The sequence below is a fragment of the Camelus dromedarius genome, chromosome 13 (assembly GCF_036321535.1).
Source record: "Camelus dromedarius isolate mCamDro1 chromosome 13, mCamDro1.pat, whole genome shotgun sequence".
Classification (NCBI taxonomy): Eukaryota; Metazoa; Chordata; class Mammalia; order Artiodactyla; family Camelidae; genus Camelus; species Camelus dromedarius.
Window position 1 is genome coordinate 40,775,244 of NC_087448.1, and position 18,198 is coordinate 40,793,441.

Below are 18,198 nucleotides of genomic sequence, written 5' to 3' on the forward strand. Positions count from 1 at the left end.
CCTAAACTGATTCAGGAAAATCAGAAAATAAAAAATTAGCCCACACAAATGTCTGATTAGTCCTTGTAATTCAGTACTTCCTAAAACTCTTAGAAACGCAAGGAAGGTGTGTTACCTCAGAGACTGAGTGCATTTGAAGAGTGAGAAATGTAGTGTGATCTGGTAAAGGCACAGGCTCTATACACAAGGATCCGGATTTGGATCCTGAATCCACCAAGTACTGAAAACATGACCACCCATAGCCTCTGTTTCTTCATGTGTTAAATGGGCTGATGGAGCTCACCTCCAAGAGGTCAGGTCAAAATAAGCTGGTACGAGTGACCCTCAGGCAGAATGCTTGGCAAAGTGCTAGTTGCTCTTGCTACATTATAATGTCTTCTTAGGTAATTCCGTTGTCCATTGGCTTGCGAATACCTCGTCATTTGATTTAAGAAAAATAGCATGCCTTAAGAATTTTAAAAATAAGGAATGAAGATTTACTGATTAATGCTGGGTGTATTTTTATAGGTCATTTATTTAAAAAAAAAAGTAGGAGTTCTCTAAAGAGAATTTATTCAGTGTGCCTAGAATATGATTCTGTTATAAATGATTTTCCTTTAAATTGTTTTCTGAAATTTTCTGTGATATTTTTATTGAATAGTAGTTGAAGTTTTCTGAGGAGGTGTTGCATTTTGAAAATTTTATTCTCGTAACAATTGATACGTTAAATAAATGATTCATATCCCTGGACAGCGTAAAACCTTGGCTTTTATATTTTATATATGTAACTTTGGGGGTTTGTTCTATGACATTTTATTGGGTAGAAATATTTCCCATTTCCATTTTACAGGCAGAGAACATGAGTCATATGATACTCATTATACAGGAGCAGCAGAGGCTGATTAATTTGGACAGAGGAGGAAAAGTGTGTGGAGAAAAAGTTCTTGATTCTCAAACTGGACACATTCTGGGGTGCTGTGCAGCTTAAACGGTTTTGATTTTGCTTCTGGTTTGTCCTAGGTTTTGGCGCATGTGCCTGGAAAGGTCTCTCGGGCAAAGATGCTAATTTAAGAAGGTTGTCATTCTCAGTGCTCTTAAGAGAATTAAACAAACTCCACAGCAAATAAATGAACATGTTTGGAAGGTTTTACACCCTCATATCATTCCCAGAAAACAGACATGATTCACTTGCTAAACCAAACACACAGGTATATTAATGAGACTGGCTCACATGACTGGACAGCACGGAGGGAGCCTCATCTATTGGTGTGGGTTCCGCTGCAGGAACCGCACCTGAAGTTTTAATTAGAATTTATTTCCAGCGAGTGCTGTTCCAGCCTTTTTCTCCCCAAAGTAAGGAAGCGCCCTCCTTGCTTGGCCGTTAGTCTGCAGAGCCCCGCGGCTAACACACTCCCCTGATCATCAGGAGGGTGATGGAACCAGTTGGCTTAGAAACATTTAGCTACAGTAGCAGCGAGGATCATCGGTCTCTTCTGTGTGTTCACCTGCACGTGCAGGGGAGAAAATCGAATTTTGCTGCGGACAAACGCTAATTGACCACAAGTTGTTTCAGAGGGACTGTGATGTTGAAAACTGGAGTCCCTTCCATTTTTATATGTTGGATGCAGACAAACTGCACCGTGACACCCCCACTGTAAGTACACCCACCAGGGAGGGGGTGGTAATTTTGATCTGCATGTTTTAGTATTCAGATCCTGGCACTGGTCATCTTACAGTTTTGTCGCTGGGTTTGGGAGACTGTTTCTGTAGTGATTTCTTCGGTTTCCAATAAATTTGCACAGCCGTCTCCTTCAGTCGAGTTCTGATGAGTTCAGTTGGGAAGGGCATGTGAAATTGGGGCGGGCAGAGAGGTGGAATGAAAACTAGACACCATCTGGTTACCTCTCATTTTTTATGGGCCAAAAATGCTTGCCTTGTTTTCTTTTCTCCTCCATCCACCCCTTCAGTTCAGGGAGTCATCTTCAAGAATTTCTTCCTAAAATATAAGGTAATGATGAAGGCAGTGTGTCTCTTTGGTTGATTTCATTTGACTTGGTTTCATTGTTAAAGATTTTCTGGTGAGGATTTTATGAGCTCTTAAGAGCTGGAAGAGCAGCACAACCAAAGAGAGAAAGTCAGAGAGACGAGTCAGCGGCCCCTGTGAGGTCTGGGGGACGAGGGCAGGAGGTGGGGCGGAGGCAGCACCGTGGCCTCCCCTGCAACCCTGAGGCAACGTGCGCACGTAAAGCCAGCGTCTCTTGTCAACTTGTGTTCTACCAGGACTCCCACTAAAGGAATGGGTGGAGATTTGAGGAGGTCTTACCTTTTACCCTCTTGTCAAACATCTTTAATGGTGATTGTGTTTATTCAAGATGACACAGAGATCACCTGCAGAGCTTGAGGGAGCGGTGCTTGCTTCCTGTCTTGCCCGCCCCAGGCTCACTCATCAGACACCTGATTCTTACAGGCACTGCAGTGCCCGTGGGGGGATCTCTGCACCTGGAGGTCTCTGCTCCTGCGGTGGGAGCTCTGGTCCTCGGGGAGCTGGACACCGGAGTGCTCACATCGGAGCCGGTCGCACCAGCACTGATCCCACTCCACATGGTGAGCTCTTTGTGTAAGTAGTAGTGGTGGGATCCAGAGTCTTCCTGTGTCTACGGAGTTCTCCAGTAAAGCCAACTTGGAGGAATGAAAGAAAATGCCTACTGTTCCATGACTGTGTCCTAAGGGTTTAAAGCTCACTGCGGAGCACACGTGAGATCTCATCCAGTAAATACTCTGGGGTCTTGACTCTGACTTGTCATGAATTTGGCATTCTCATAATGTTATTTCCCTTAAAATATGTCTAAGCAATCATTTTTGTGTGATGGTTATGTGTGCGTAAGGGTCCTGAAGAAACTGTTGTGGATGGAAGTGTGGGCATCAGTCGTACCAGAAGGGCTGGTGGCCCTGGGGGCTGCCCGAACTCCACACCATTTGTTAGCAGCAGTCTTTCAGATTGCATCTTATTCCAGAGCTCACCGGGGCTCCCATCTCTCACTATGTGTCTTGAGAGAATATTTGTTCAAATGGGAGGGGATAGGGTGCTTCCAAGTCTGGGTTCTAGGGTTCCCTGTCTGAAGGTGTCACTGGCACAAATCCTTTATTCATGGAGTAATGAAGCCCCCAAGTCTTGTGGCTAATTGGGCCTCCGTGTCCTTCTTCATGTGAGGAGCCGGAGGGCTTGGGTAAGGCCCCAAAACCTGTTTTTGGTGAGCTTTCAGCCCTATCACACCACCTGTTTTGATACATTTCAGTCACATGACTTCGATTTTTGCAGGTAGGTGTGACTCCTGGACAGTGCCTGGGACTTCCAGGTTTCCCCTACAGTAGGAACACTGAAGAAAGTTCACCCCGTAAGGTGTGTTCGGGGGCTTCGAGGACAAGTAGGGACCCACAGATAGATGTCTTGGTGGGTGGCGATCAGGCCTGAGTCTTGGAAGAACAGAGATTCCGTTTCTGTTGTAACAGTGAACTTGAGCGAGGAATTCGGGAAGGTCTGATGCAATTGAGATTAAAAATGTTATCTGGTTTTTATTGTTAGCAGTAGTGGTTTTTAACCCTTAGACCCAGTCCCTGCTTTTTATAAGAAATATTTTGTAACCTTTCTTTTTTGGTGCCCGGAGTTGAACATCATAGAAAATGTAACCTAAGTATAAATATGATAAACAAATAGACAGGTAGATGGAAAGATGGGGTACCTAAATTCTTATATTATGGGGTATTTTATATTCTATGCTAATTAGTGTCCTCTCAGGACAAAAGACACATACAAAGGAAGTCACTTCTAATAAACTATTTTTCCAAGCCTTACCTAACTGGGAAACAAGTGGCTTCACAATGTTAGAGCACCTCCCAGGTCCCCGGGGAAAAATCCTTGTCAGAGTTACACTTGCTGATGGTGTCCTGTGCCAAGTGCAAGCAGATGCGGTTCGGAAGCTGCCTGGAGGCTGCTTCCGGGGATTTCTTCTCTGTCGCAGCTGTGAGGGAGCTTTGTCTTTCCTGACCACAACCGCAGAGGCGATTTTAAATCTGAAAACTGTCATATCATTGTATATCACAACCCCCACAAGATATGCTGAATAAAGGAGAAAACTTTAAGTGTCTTCTTCAGGATAGAAATAGGATATAAGGAATCATGATTTAAAAAAATTCTAGTGCCCGAATAAGTGCTACATTACACTGGCTGCATTATTAGCTTAGACAACTTCATTACCGCTTTTAATACCACATATTGTAGTTAATTTTATTTATCTTTTTTTCCCTAAAGAAAAAAAAAAAAAACATATGATGCGTTCTTTTGTCAGAGGTGACGAGCAGAGAGCAAGTGTAAAACCGGGAATCGTGATGCTGGTCAGCCTAAGATCATCTCCGTCACTGCACAGATCTTCTTAACTCATTTTACTGCACTTTTTGGGATTACCTTCTCACTTGGAAAAACCCCTGTGTCAGTTAGATTTGTTAGTAAAACAATTCTTTTTCTTACCTAGCGCATCAGTGATGTTTTCAAGATGATAAAAAAAAATTTGCCCATGGCACTTAAACAGTTGCTTGTTCTCGTAATTCATGGATCACGGTCTCGTATTTGTCACAGTTGGAGAACTGTGTTTTCTGTGTGCAAATTCTCATTGCTTTGGGGACGCAGGGACACGTGTCCTTACTGGATGGAGTATGATAGTAGTTGTTTGTATTCTCTCCCTAAATCTGGAGTCCTGTGTTATGTTTCCTGTTAACTTAAAAAATAAGAATATTGTTATTTGCCTAAATAGCTAACCTCGCACCAGTGATGCATATAAAATTGGACCAACTAGGAATTCCAATATTAAATGAGACAGTAATTTCACAACCCACTGTTCCAAAAATTTGGATTGATGGTTCAATTATACCAGGGACATTAGCTGTTGTAATTGAATTAATCATTGCTTTCTTCAATAAAAGTTTCCGTTCCATCTGCTCTTTTGGTTTATTGTTCTTCAGTGTTTCATTTGCTTTCTTTCCCAAATATATATGATTTTGGCTTTTGTCATTGAAAATCATTGCTGATTTTGCTACCTCAACCTGGAGAGGAAGCCTAGTGACTGTTTTATAGTCACTGATTTCATGGTTGTGTGAGTGCTTAATGCCACCTGGCAGGGGTGTGGACACCTAATGAAGTGTGTACATAAAAGGCTTAGTCTACACTGAGTGCAGGGTTAGTGTTAGCAGCTCATGCCATCAGTATCATAATTAATCCATTACAATCATCCTCTATTAATCAGTGTTATCCTTCTAACGTCTCCAGGAGAGGAAATGTAGTATTACAAATGCAAATCTTTGACCAACTATTATTTTATTTTTTAAAACATTTTTTATTGATTTATAATCATTTTACAATGTTGTGTCAAATTCCAGTGCCAAACTTTTAGTCAATTCAACACCTTTAAAGCTTAGCTGTGAATAGGACTGTGTGCCTGCTATCCCGATTTCTGCTCCTCCTGACCCAGGACGCGGTCTCCATGGCTGATGATCCACGAGACACTGGATTCTTGGTCCTATGGCTCTGTGTGTTCTGGGACATCTGGGGACTTCAGCACTGCTTTAGGGACTTTGGATCCCACATTTTCATAGCAGTGCTGAGATGAGATCTGTGGGTTCACCCTCATTCTTGAGTGTACAGTGCATTTTCTCTAGAACCAACACAAGCCACCGTGGCAGCACTGCTTTGACCACATGCTGGGGCAGCGTGTGCTTGTCAGTACTTGGGTTTAAAATTTTCTGTTCTAATTTCTAAAATGGGGTATATTGACAGATACACTCTATGTAAACAGAAGCTCTGTGTGGTTTTCAGCAACTTCTAAGAGCATAAATAATCCTGAAGCAGCTAACCTTCCAACAAGTGAGGAGCAAGCCGGCAAGTCCTGGGTGCCTGTGGCTGACAAGCTTTGCAGATCAGGCTGCTCACTGATGCACAAGGAGAAAAACTTAAAAACCTACTTCCATGTTGTCTTTCACAGAATCTCAGAACTGAACGTTTTAATATTTAAAGAGGGGTGATTATTTTTTTAAAAATTTTTTTTTTGTTTTTCAGTATTATTAGGTAGAATTATTACAGTTCAACTCCACATACACATATTGCATGTAAATACATGTATAGAGTATATTGCAATTTTTTCATTTACTTATATGTATTAATTATTGTTTCTAAGAACAGATTAGAGCTTTAGATTTTTAAACATACATAGTTACCAGAGGAATAAAGCCAACTGTAAAAGAATAATAAACAGAATATGGTAATCCAATCACAAAGGACAGTCAGATGTGTCTACACATATTCAAGAAAACAAAATAATAATTAGTTCATTTGTGGTCTTATTATTATTGCTATTAATTTTAGATTCCTCAAAATTAAGTCATATGGCATTTTTCTTTCTCTTTCCACCCCACTTCACTTAGAATGACAGTCTTCAGGTCCATCCATGTTGCTGCAAATGGCATCTTTTATGGCTGAGTAGTGTTCCATTGCAGATATGAATCACCTCGTCTTTATCCAGTCATGTGCTGATGGACATTTATGTTGTTTCCATGTTTCTTGTTCTATGTCCTTTCTGGCAACAATTACTGATTTTAAATATTTTCCACCTTAAAATCCTTCCTGAAGGAGATGTGGTAACAGGAATCAAAAACAGTTACAGCACAGGGTTGTGTGTGATGGGCCCTGGGAGCTTGGTAGGAAGGTTGGCAGAAAGGATTTCAGATTCTGATCAAACAATTCCTCCTATTGTAACCCTGCTGACCGCCTCTCTCATGGCCTGCCCTACAAGTCTGACCAGTCCCTTCTGTGAATCCCACTGCATTGTGCACAAATTTTGTCCAAATATTGTCATCCCACAGGGACCTTAGTTGAGGCACCTAAGCTCCTGTGTTGGTTTATTCCATCAGCCCTTAACTTCCTTGGGAGCCAGGACTGTCTCATTGCCCCAAGGATCACTAATCCCTAGTGAGATGCCTGATACAGCTGGTAATTAATGAGCACATGTGTCAAATGGAAAAACCTGTCAAAGAAAAGGCTCTCATTTTTCAGACATGCCTACTTGAGTACATAGGTTAAAATGACATGACTTCTGGGATTTGCTGTCAAATACTTCAACAAAGGATAAGTAAAAGAACAAAGGTCTGAATAAAGGAAATACGGAAAAGTTTGTGAATTCCTTAATCTGGGTGATGGGCTTATTGTACTATACATATTGATGTATATTTAAGTTATTTTATAATTTTAGTATCATTAGCTGAAGAGCAATTATTAATACGTATTAATTGAAATTTTAGAGCTGACCAAACTTACCCCACACAAAATCCCTAATGTCCTAGTAGTCTTTCTTACAGAAATCTTTTCCCACAAAGACAGGAAAAAAGGGAAAGAAAGATCCCTGCAGTATTTCCACGTTGTCAAAAGACCAAAGACCGACACAAAATAAGAGATTCTAAAAAAGATAAAGAGGCTGAAATCAATGTCCCGAAAACCTAGCTAAGAATTCTAAATGGCCCAACTTAACTAACCTCAGCACTGCCGCATCAAGAATGGGGCAAGTAGCACCTTGTGGATTTTTTTTAAATAAATAAATAATGATCCAGTTCCTACCACAGGCAATTATGATAAGACTGAGTATAAGTTCTAACACCAAATAGTGTACAAATCATAATTTCTACTTGATTCAAACTGCTTCTTCTATAAAATCTGAATCTTTTTATTCTTAAGACAGATTTGTGGCATATGACCTAGGGATAAAATTTTCAACCCGCCTGTATTCAAAAAGTTCACCAATGTGAGAGTTTATTACATCAACAATTGCTTTTTGGGAAACACATGTGCCTTGTCACTCTGTTTCATAAGATTTCCTGTGGAAAATTCAATCCTTCATGCAGGAAAAGGCTGAGCAAACGGTCTGATGGAAAACCTTCATACACTGCAACACAAGAAAATGAAAATGACTGTGAGCAGCCCGTGAAGCTGGCAGACACACACAGCTCACGGCTGTGTTCCAGCCTCGACTTTCTGTAACCAGAAGGGAAAATGCGCATCTCAAGAAATAGACATAAACACTTTTCAGGTCCTGAGAACACAATTTCCCTTTCAGGTTTTAGTGAGCTTCCATTTAATTCTATGAGAAGTGTTTAAAACAACAGAACAACAGCTGAGATAGGGTTTAAAGTAACTTTTATGTCTTAGTGAAAATAAAGCCAGGTGATAGTTATCATTTTTACTTTATTTTATCTCACTCTCCGAATTTACCTTCCCAACCTCCTCCACAAAATGATGGTGAACGTCCCCTCCTGGGTCAGAAGGCTAAATAGAAAGTACCAATCACATGGAAGTGTGCTTTGTTGTTTTATTTTTCAAAAGAAACATGTTTCATTCATGTGATTTAATAATTAAGATCAAGAAACAAACTCTATTCAATAAATGGTAGCCAACACATGTCGTCATAGTTGCTCATCAGGTTTGGCCCCACGTTACACACATTTACATGGACATGTGCCATGTGCTGTCATGGGACATGGTGAGTGGGGACAGGGTCTCTGCTCTCACAGGGCACACAGGCTGGTGGGGGAGGCGGTGTTCAATCATTGCCCTTTTATTTTTTTTAATGTACTTACAAATTATGGGAAATGCTATTTAAAAAGAACAAAATGAGTCAATGAAAGTGAAAAATACAAGGACAGTATTTAGGCTGAGGGTAGACAGGGAACCTCTTTGAAGAGCTGACACTCCACTGAGACCCAAAGGACAACTCCGGTGCTGCAGGTGAAGGGCAGGGACACACTGATAAAGGGCTGATATCCAGAATATACCAAAATCTCTTTAAACTCAATAAGAAGAATGAATAACCTGATTAAAAATTGAGCAAAATTCCTGAACACACACCTCATCATAGAAGGAATCTAGATGCCAAAGAAGTCTATGGAAACATGCTCGACAGCATCTGTCATCAAGGGGCTGCAGACTGAAACAGCGAGGTACCACTGCACATCCGTCAGAACTGCCAAAACCCAGAACACTGACAGCACCGAGTGCTGGTGAGGATGTGGAGCGTCAGGAATTCTCGTGCATTGCTGGTGGGAATGTAAAATGGCCCAGATACTTTGGAAGACGGTCTGGCAATTTTTTACAAAACTAAAGGTACTCCTACCATATGATCCGGCAAGTGTGCTCCTTGGTGTTTACTCGACAAAATGGAAACTTATGTCCACACACAGATCTGCATACAGATGTTAATAGAAGCCTTATTCATAATCACCAGAACTCAGAAGCAACTAAGCTGTTCTTCAGTAGGTGAATGGATAAATAAACTGTGGTCCAGCCAGAAAATGGACTATTATTTGGTGCTAAAATGAAATGAGTTATCAAGGCATGGAAGGACATGGAGGAACCTTAGATGCATATTACTAAGTGAAGGAAGCCAATCTGGGAAGGTTCTGCAACTGTGTGATTCCAACTGTATGGTGTTCTGGGAAAGGCAAAAATACAGAGACTAAAATATCAGTGGCCGTCAGAGGCTAGAGGGGAAGGAACAATGAATGAGGTGCAGAACGGAGCATTTTTAGGGTCACTAAGACAGACTACTCTGTATGATGCTGTAACTGTGGATACGTGTCATTGTACATCTGTCCAAACCCACAGAGTGCACACCACCAAGTGTAAATCCTAGTGTCAAATATGGGCTCTGGGTGATGATGATGCTTCAGGGTGGGTTCACCCATTGTCGCAAATGCACGCTCTGTTGCAGGCGTCAATAGTGAGGAGGCTGTGGGGACAAACTGCAGTTCATACACCCAATCCAGCCCCAGCCACAGCTGTTAATAAAGCTCTGTGGGTGTGTGGATTTTCCGGCTGCTCTGGCGTCTGAAAAGCAGAGCTGAGCAGCTACACTGGAGATCAGGAGGTTTGCAGACCCTGAAATATTTACTCCCAAGCCCTTGACAGAAAAAAGTCTGCTGAGCCCTGTTCTACACGAATCAAAATTCACCCTGATGAGACAGGACAGCAGGACTCAAAACAGTCATGGTTAATGGGACTGAAGCAATGTTTTAATTCCAACACCTGTGCTGAAGTCCTGCAGATCCAGCGACAGAGTTTAGCCAGGAAGCGTCTGCAGAATGAGTCGGTAGCAGGCCTTCCCACCAGGCTCCGAGGTGTCGGGGGCCGCACTGCACGGGGGCCACCCGCTTGAATAAGGCGGACTTGCAGTGGAAGCCGATCAACTCATAGAGCTCAGAGAGGATGCTGCGCTGCTGAATTCTCTCCTTGGAACACTGAAGCACAGGGAGAAAAGCAACAAGCTTCTGAATGAAACATGTAAGTGAAAAAAGACACGTAAAAATGTTTTCCCATAAAACAGAGACTTGATGACACAGGAAGGAAGAGGAAGGCTGACTTCGTGCACTGACGGGACCGGATGCAGAAACGCAGGGAAACAGCGGTGTGCAGACGCTCCAGACCCCCTCTGGGCCCCACCTCTCCAAGTTCAGCCTGTCCTTTTACTAGAAATACCCGTATTCCCTGAAACAGAGGAATCTGCTCCCTACACATGAGACGCAGAGAAGGGAAAGAGGAAAAGGAAGGCAAAGTAAAGGAACAACATTTCATCTATATTCTAGTATTTGGGCGTGACTTTCACCAAACACACAACTTCTCAAAGCACAGAGCACACAGGGAGAGGCTGACAGAGGGACTGCGACTTCTGCTCCTTAAGCACCAACTACCTGCCAGCACATGCTGCTCCCCTTACTGAATCAATACAATCATCTCAGAAACTATTACTACCCCGGGTCACAGGCAAGGAAATCTGAAACTCGGGGAGGAATTATTATCATCCTGGACAAAGTCCCACGACCCAGAAGTGTCAGAGACTCCGGCAGACCTTGGAATAAAATGATCCGCTTCACCATGGGCCCTGAGCCTCAGGCTGAGACCACGTCAGGTCTGCACGGGCCCAGAGCACGATCCTGTGGGACAGGGAATGCTCCCACTCTATGTGCCAGGCCAAGACCCTCAGGAAACTATTAAATAGAACCAAATCCCCAAATTCATTTCCAACCCACTGCCCTGTCATCTGTGCACAGGCTGAGCAAAGGGCCTAGACAGTGACGTGACGTCCCAGTGGAAGTAGCTCGGAGACCGCTTCATCACAGGACAGACTTTTCCGGCTTCCAACGTTAACTCTCCATTCCATTTCCAACTGGAAAGTAATTTTAGACTTGTTTTCCTCTCCTAGAAACAAAGAGAGTTGTAACATCAGCAGGAAACTCAAGACAGAGGAAGAGTCTCCTGGACATCTGGAAGGATAGGCCGGGGAGGGAACAGAGACTGGAATCAGAAAGACCCGTGTTCCTGTCCAAAGTCTGCACATCACTCGCTTTGACAGTTTCCTTATTAATACAGGTGATAAAATCTAATTATGATTGTTGGGAAAACAAAATGAAATAACGTATGCCACTAGCATAGGTCTAAAATCCTCCATGAGTGTTCCAGAAATGGACGTGATCGTGGTTAGTTACTGTCTGCCAAGTCTTGGGTGCTAAGCTCACATCAGCCAGCAAGAGATGTGCCAGAGAATGCCTCACCAGCCAGCAGCCTTCCCCAACATGGAAACTCACAGTGTCTGAAGAACAGGCAGTGGTGGATGCTTTGGGACACTCTGGAGGTAGCACTCCAGTGATGACTTTAAAAAACTGGGGAGAATTTAGGGGACCATACAGTTCAAATACAGAAAACTCATTCCATGTCTACCCACATTCATCTCTAGCCATGATGATTCAGAGAGGAAATACATATAGAAACTTACACAAATTTCCCACATAAGTGCATCAAAACAATTTGGAAAGAATGTAACTTTCTTCTCTAGATCACAAAGCGGGGATTACATGGTATGTACTGAGAGCCCTAATTGTGAAACATTTGCTAACATAACTGGTTTCACTATCATTCTTCATCATTCTAAGAGAAGGATGGAAAAGAACAAAGCCAAGCTAATACGCTCCGGTCTTTTGTTGGGTTACAATGTCACAGAGGAGACGAACAGTTCAACAAGGAAGCACTCTGCCATGATCACGGAGCCGGGGAACGGGATGGGCGGCAAGATGTATGACGCAGCCGCAACTGTGCCCGCGCTTCTAGGCAGGTACCCAAAGTCACCTCGACAAGGTGTCAAAGGCTTATGCCCACGTCCTCATCACCTGACATGTATTAAAGTGAAATGAAAATGTATAAATGGCCAATACCCTTGGTGGGTACACCATCCAAAGAGCAAAGTCGAGTTGACAACTGGCCTTCTCTGTTCCCTGGGATTCATTCTTGGAGAACCTTAAAAACTAATCCTCTATCCTCAAGAAGTGCTGCCTACTTGTCCTCTCTTTGGCTCAGGGATACAGCACGTTCACGTGGACTTTAATGTCTGCACAGATTTGACTGTCTTTCTCCAGGTTCACTTGTCCATTCTGAAGAGGCCTGAGTTAAGTCCATGCTCCGTAAGATCAATTCCCTCCAGTGACAACTCATCGAGCCTGCAATTAAAAGCCAACTGAACAGGATTGTCCTCAGCTAAAAATGTCACCCACCCTTCACTGCTTTCTTAATCTCCTCTTCTGGCTAATTGCAACAGACTAACACCTCCCTCCACCCAGCTCCCCAACTATGTCAAACAGAAAGTAAGGTCCATAAAAGAGGAGACAACTTGATAGTCACCTCTGAATTCTTAGCATATAGTAATATCAATAAATAGAACTATGATTATGGCTTCTTTCCTTTAAAACATTTCTGGTTATTTAAATGAGACCTTAGAAGAGAGGTGTTTGGGTAAACTATCTTGATACAGAAGACTCTGGAGGCCTTTTTTGGAATGGCTGTCCACTGATTCATTCAAAACACAACTTCTCATTCCGGGAGGAGCTGTGATTTTCTGCTAGGAGTTTGTGGTCACTCTCATGCCAGAAAAGCTTTAAACTAAATCCTTATTATGGATTTGTTATTTTTCCCCTCTTCCAACAAAATTGACTTTCCTTACTTTCTTGCCTTGAGGAAGTTTTTTTTTTTTTTCCAAGTTCACCATTTAGTAAACCAGGCTTCTCGGGATGGGCTTCTCTTTACATATGATCAGCCATCCAACTCCCAGTGTGAGAGGCCTGGGGCTCAACTCCTGCCCTCCTGTCAAAGCAACTGAATCTCTGTTCAGGAGCCAACCGGCACCCCAGGGCTTCTAATGCTCGCGTATCTCCCAGAATCCCTGCTTTCTGGTTTGTCTTGGCTTCTGAGGATTTCCCCTCACTTTCTTGACAATTAGCTGTGCAGCTTGAAAGATGAGGAAGGAAGCTTTTATTTCTTAATCAGCATTTTAAGGAACTTGTGTAATGAAGGTTTTCAAGAGTTTATAGATCCCTCCATTGCCGAGACAGAAAACAAACTAGATATTTTCTAAATTTAGGTATCATGTGCATTTTTTCTTTTCTTTTCTTTTCTTAACTGCTAACAGACATTTTTTAATAAAAAAAATAATAAGGCCCCAAATAGGATAGAGCCTTGAAGGGGCATACAAAATTAAAGGGCAAAGACAGAAAAATGATAAATACTCTTCAAAGTTAATAAAATACATACACTATGGATCAGATCAGCAATTCTCAGTAACAGCTAATTGAAACATGACCATGAGGTAAAACTTCTCTCTTGTCAGGAGATAGCCAACAGAAAATAAAATTAAAACAAGAAACTAAAATTCTAAGTCTGGTGAGGTATAGAATGCTACCAGCTAAATGTGTCCCCTTCTGGAGAAGAGGGAGGCTCACCACCTCTTTACTGTGGAGCCTGAGCCCAGGGGAGGGCGGTGAAGTGAGTTCTGTAAGTACCCAGTTAGCAAAGTGAGTGATGAATAAAGAGACGTGAGCTTTGATGACAGAGATGATACTACTATTCACTTGTCCTGTAAAGTACGCCTTCACATTCAGTGATCAATACCTAGGCATTCCCAGGGTTTGAGATTATAGGCAAATGCACAGACCAGGCCCTGACCTCCTCTGTGAGTTCATGACACTGTACTTAAATGTCTCAAGGGCACTTCCAACTCTACCTGCATAGAGCTGACTTCACGTTTCTTCTCCAATAAACTTCCTGCCCAGGTCTCCTGGTCGGGGGTAAGGTCTCCCTGCCTCTCCCAGCTCAGGCCCATCACTCACAGATGTGCCTGGACTCCTTCTTCAGGGCTCAGATTTCCTCAGTCACTGAGTCCCATCACCCACACCTGTCCTACCAGGTACTCACTGGCACTCTCTCAGCACGGACCCTGTGCTGGGGACCACGCTGCACACTGTGCACATGTTATCTCACTGGATCTCCACAACAGACCTGGGAAGTGGGTACATCACTGCTTCAATTGATTAGATAAATTGTTTCACTTCTTTGAGTGCGTCATCCAAAGTGACACGGCTACTGAGCCACAAACCTGGGACTGAAAATCACTTGAAAACTGAACACTGCTACACCTCGCAGCCACCCTACTCTGACTCATCACATCACCTCCTGCCGAGCCTTCTAAATGTTTGCAAGCATTCTACAAGCACAAAAGTGATCTACGAGAGCACCCCACTCCCCTACTTAAAATCTGTCAATGATGATCTACTGCCCTTAAGAGAAAGCCCCACCGGGCCTCAGCACAGCCCAATGGCCCGAAATCCTCGTAACCTGCGCGGCCGCGCCACCTCACCCACCACGCAGCACTACACGTGCCGTGTCCAGGACAAGGATGCTGACCCCGTACAACCCGGGGCTCTTCTCACTCGAACAATGATCACCTTCAGTGGTCACACTCTTCAACGCTGACTCTCAGAAAAATATTTTCTCAGGATGAATCAATATCTTTTTCATTACAACTTCCATTCATTGATAATGAGCTCCCCACAAAAGAGAGAAGACATAATCCTCAGTCTCCTTATCTGTAAAGTGAGAATAAGAAGGAAATATGTGAGGTTTTAAGAGAAATAATATTCATGTGAGGCTGAGGGACAATTCCCAACATACAGTAAGCACTCAATATGTGCTTACTTAATATTAATAAGAATAGATTCCATTCCAGCAACCTTAAATCAATCTTTTATGGCTTTGTCCAACAGACTACATATAAACTGTTGGACGAACCCCTTTGAGGAGATCAGCACAAACGAACTGGGAGATGTAAGCGCAGACTCCAGTTACAGCTGCAGCCAACCAGCACTACGGGGCAGGGGCAGTTTGCTCAAACTCTTACATGTGGTTTGAGCATTTAGTTGTAGTTATTGAATAAAGACAGGTGTTCTTTAGTCAAAGCTCCTGAAACATAAATCTTCAAAGATTGATGCAAATTCGTTTTCAAGTACAACACACTCACTAGAAATTATTTGAAAATGATAGTCTTAGCTCCTCTGTACATCAAAAGGGCATGTTCTTAACGTATCTGACTATATACATTGAAAGGATTGTTTAAAAGAAATTAAGATGAAGCCATCCTGAATAAGCTCTCAGTATCAACTGCACTGTGCCCCAACCAAGGATCTCATTACTCAGTTCCACATAGGTGCTCAGGTAGCTTAACCTGGGTCTTGGTTTCTTATAACACAAGGGAGGGAAGAGTTGTGGATAGATTTATGTAGCAAATATAAACCTAGTGTATTTGCTGTGTAGGAATCCTAGAAATAAACAAATTGATATATAGTCCCACCCTTAAGAAGCTCAGCCTTTCCATTTACAACAGCATTAAAAATAAAATCAGAGATACATTTAACAAAAATTTACAAGATTTGTACATTGAACATTTTGAAGTATCACCGAAATAAAATTTAAAAGATCTAAATATATGGAAGACATCCCATGTTCATGGAATGGTAGACAATATTGCTAAAAATGTTAAGATTTCCCAAAGTTATCTACAAACTCAGTGGAATCCCTATCAAAATTCCAGCTGACTTCTTTGCAAAAATTGAAAAACTGGTCCCAAAATTCATATGGAAGTACAAGGGACCCAGGTCAGCCAAAACAATCTTGAAAAAGAAGAGCAAAGTTGGAGGACTCACTTTGAAGGTTACTACAAATCTATAGTACTCAAGTCATTATGGTACTGACATAAGTTTGGATACATAAATCTATGAGACACAATAAAAAGTCCAGAGGGGGAAACTTACATTTACAGTCAGTTTTCCACAAGGGTGCCAACAACACTTCATTGAAAGAACAGTGTATTCAACAAATAGTGCAGGGACACCTGGGTATCTGCAGGCAAAGAATGAATCTGGAATCTGGACGCCCTAATGTATATAACAATAAAAATTAATTCAAATACAGAAACGTAAAATCTAAACTTATAAACTTTCTAAAAGAAGACATAGTATAAATCTTTGTGGTCCTAGGATAGGCTATGGTTTCCTAGATACAATACCAAGAGCACAAGTGATAACAAAAAAAAAAAAAAAGATAACCTGTACTTCATCAAAATTAAAACCATTTGTTACAAAGGACGTCATAATGAAAGTGAAATGAAAGGGGAAAGGGGGTAGCTCAAGTGATAGAGTGAGTGCTTGGCAAAATAAAAAATATAAAATAAAGTAAATGAATAAATCTAATTACCTCCCCTATAAAGAAATTTTTTTAATGTTTAAAAAAATAAAGTGAAATGACAATCTGCAGAATAGGGGAAAAATTTTGCAAAGCATATATGTAATAAGAGACTAGTATCCAGGATATAAAACAAATGCTTACAACTGAACAATACAAAGAAAATCGACCCAATTTTTAAATTTTCCAAGGATTTAAATAGATACACAAATGGCCAATAAGAATATGAAAAGATGCTCAGCATCACTAGCCAAATCAAAATCAAAATGAGATCTCATTTTACACTCACTAGGATGGTTATAATCAAAACATGGACAATAACAAGTATCAGTCAGGAGGCAGGGAAATGGTAACCCTCAGTATGCAGCCGTTGGAAAGCGACAATTGTGCAGCTTCTTTGGAAAATTCTGGTGTTTCCTCAAAACGTTAGATTTATCATATTGCTTAGCAATTCTACTCCTACATATGGTGTCATCCTTCAGTATCCTCGGGGGATTGGTTTCAGGAACCCACCACCATGGATTCCATAATCAAAGGATGTTCGAGTCCCTTTACAACCAGCCATCTGGATCCATGAAGTGGAAACTACAGATATGGTGGGCCAACTGTACAGCCAACAGAATGAAAACATATTCTCACAAAAACTTGCACATCAATATTCATGGCAGTATCATTCAGAGTAGCCAAAGGTTACAAACAATATCCATCCATCAATGAACGGATAAACAAAATTACCAAGAATTGTCCCACAAACTTTTGGTCATTGAATCTTTGACAAAGGAGGTGAGAACATACAATGGAGTAAAGACAGCCTCTTCAGCAATGGTGTAGTGAAAACTGGACAGATGCATGTAAATCAATGAAGTTAGACTACTCCCCCACAGCATACACAAAAATAAACTCAAAATGGCTTAAATACTTAAACATGTAGACAAGAAATTATAAACCCCTTAGAAGAAAACATTAGCAAGACATATGACATACATCTCAACAATGTTCCCCTAGAGCAGTCTACTCAAGCAATAGAAATACAAGCAAAAATATACAAGTGGGATCTATTTAAACTTACAAGCTTTTGCACAGCAAAGGAAACAATAAGCAAAACAAAAAGACAACTTATGGAATGGGAGAAAATATTTGCAATAAATGAGACTGACAAGGGCTTAATTCCCAGAATTATATAACAGCTTTTACACTTGATAAGAAAGAAAAAAAAACAATTCAACCCAAAAATGGGCAGAAGACCTAAACAAACATTTCTTCAATGAAAACTTACAATTGGCCAATAGGCACATGAAAAAATGCTCAATATCATTATCAGAGAAATGCAAACCAAAACTACAATCAAATATCACCTCACACCAGTCAGAATAGCCATCATTCAGAAGTTCACACACAATAAATGCTGGAGAAGCTGTGGGGAAAATGGAACCCTCCTACAATGTACTGGGAATACAGTTTGCTGGAGCCATTGTGGAAAACAGTATGGAGATTCCCCAAAAGACAAAATATTGACTTCCTGTATGACCCAGGAATCCCACTCCTGGGCATATATCCAGAAGGAATTGTAA

General features: G+C 41.6%; 1 long non-coding RNA gene across 2 annotated transcripts; it reads right to left on the reverse strand.

The window, feature by feature from the left end:
- Nucleotides 1-10,141: 10,141 nt before the first annotated feature.
- LOC116157208 (uncharacterized) lies at nucleotides 10,142-16,330 on the reverse strand. Of its 2 annotated transcripts, none has more exons than XR_010383516.1 (3): nucleotides 16,198-16,330; nucleotides 14,836-14,976; nucleotides 10,142-10,308 (listed from the first exon to the last, which is right to left on the reverse strand). It is a non-coding gene; the product is annotated as an uncharacterized LOC116157208 (long non-coding RNA). The 2 variants fall into 2 exon arrangements; XR_004141194.2 differs by lacking the exon at nucleotides 10,142-10,308 and adding an exon at nucleotides 10,649-11,266.
- Nucleotides 16,331-18,198: the final 1,868 nt, after the last annotated feature.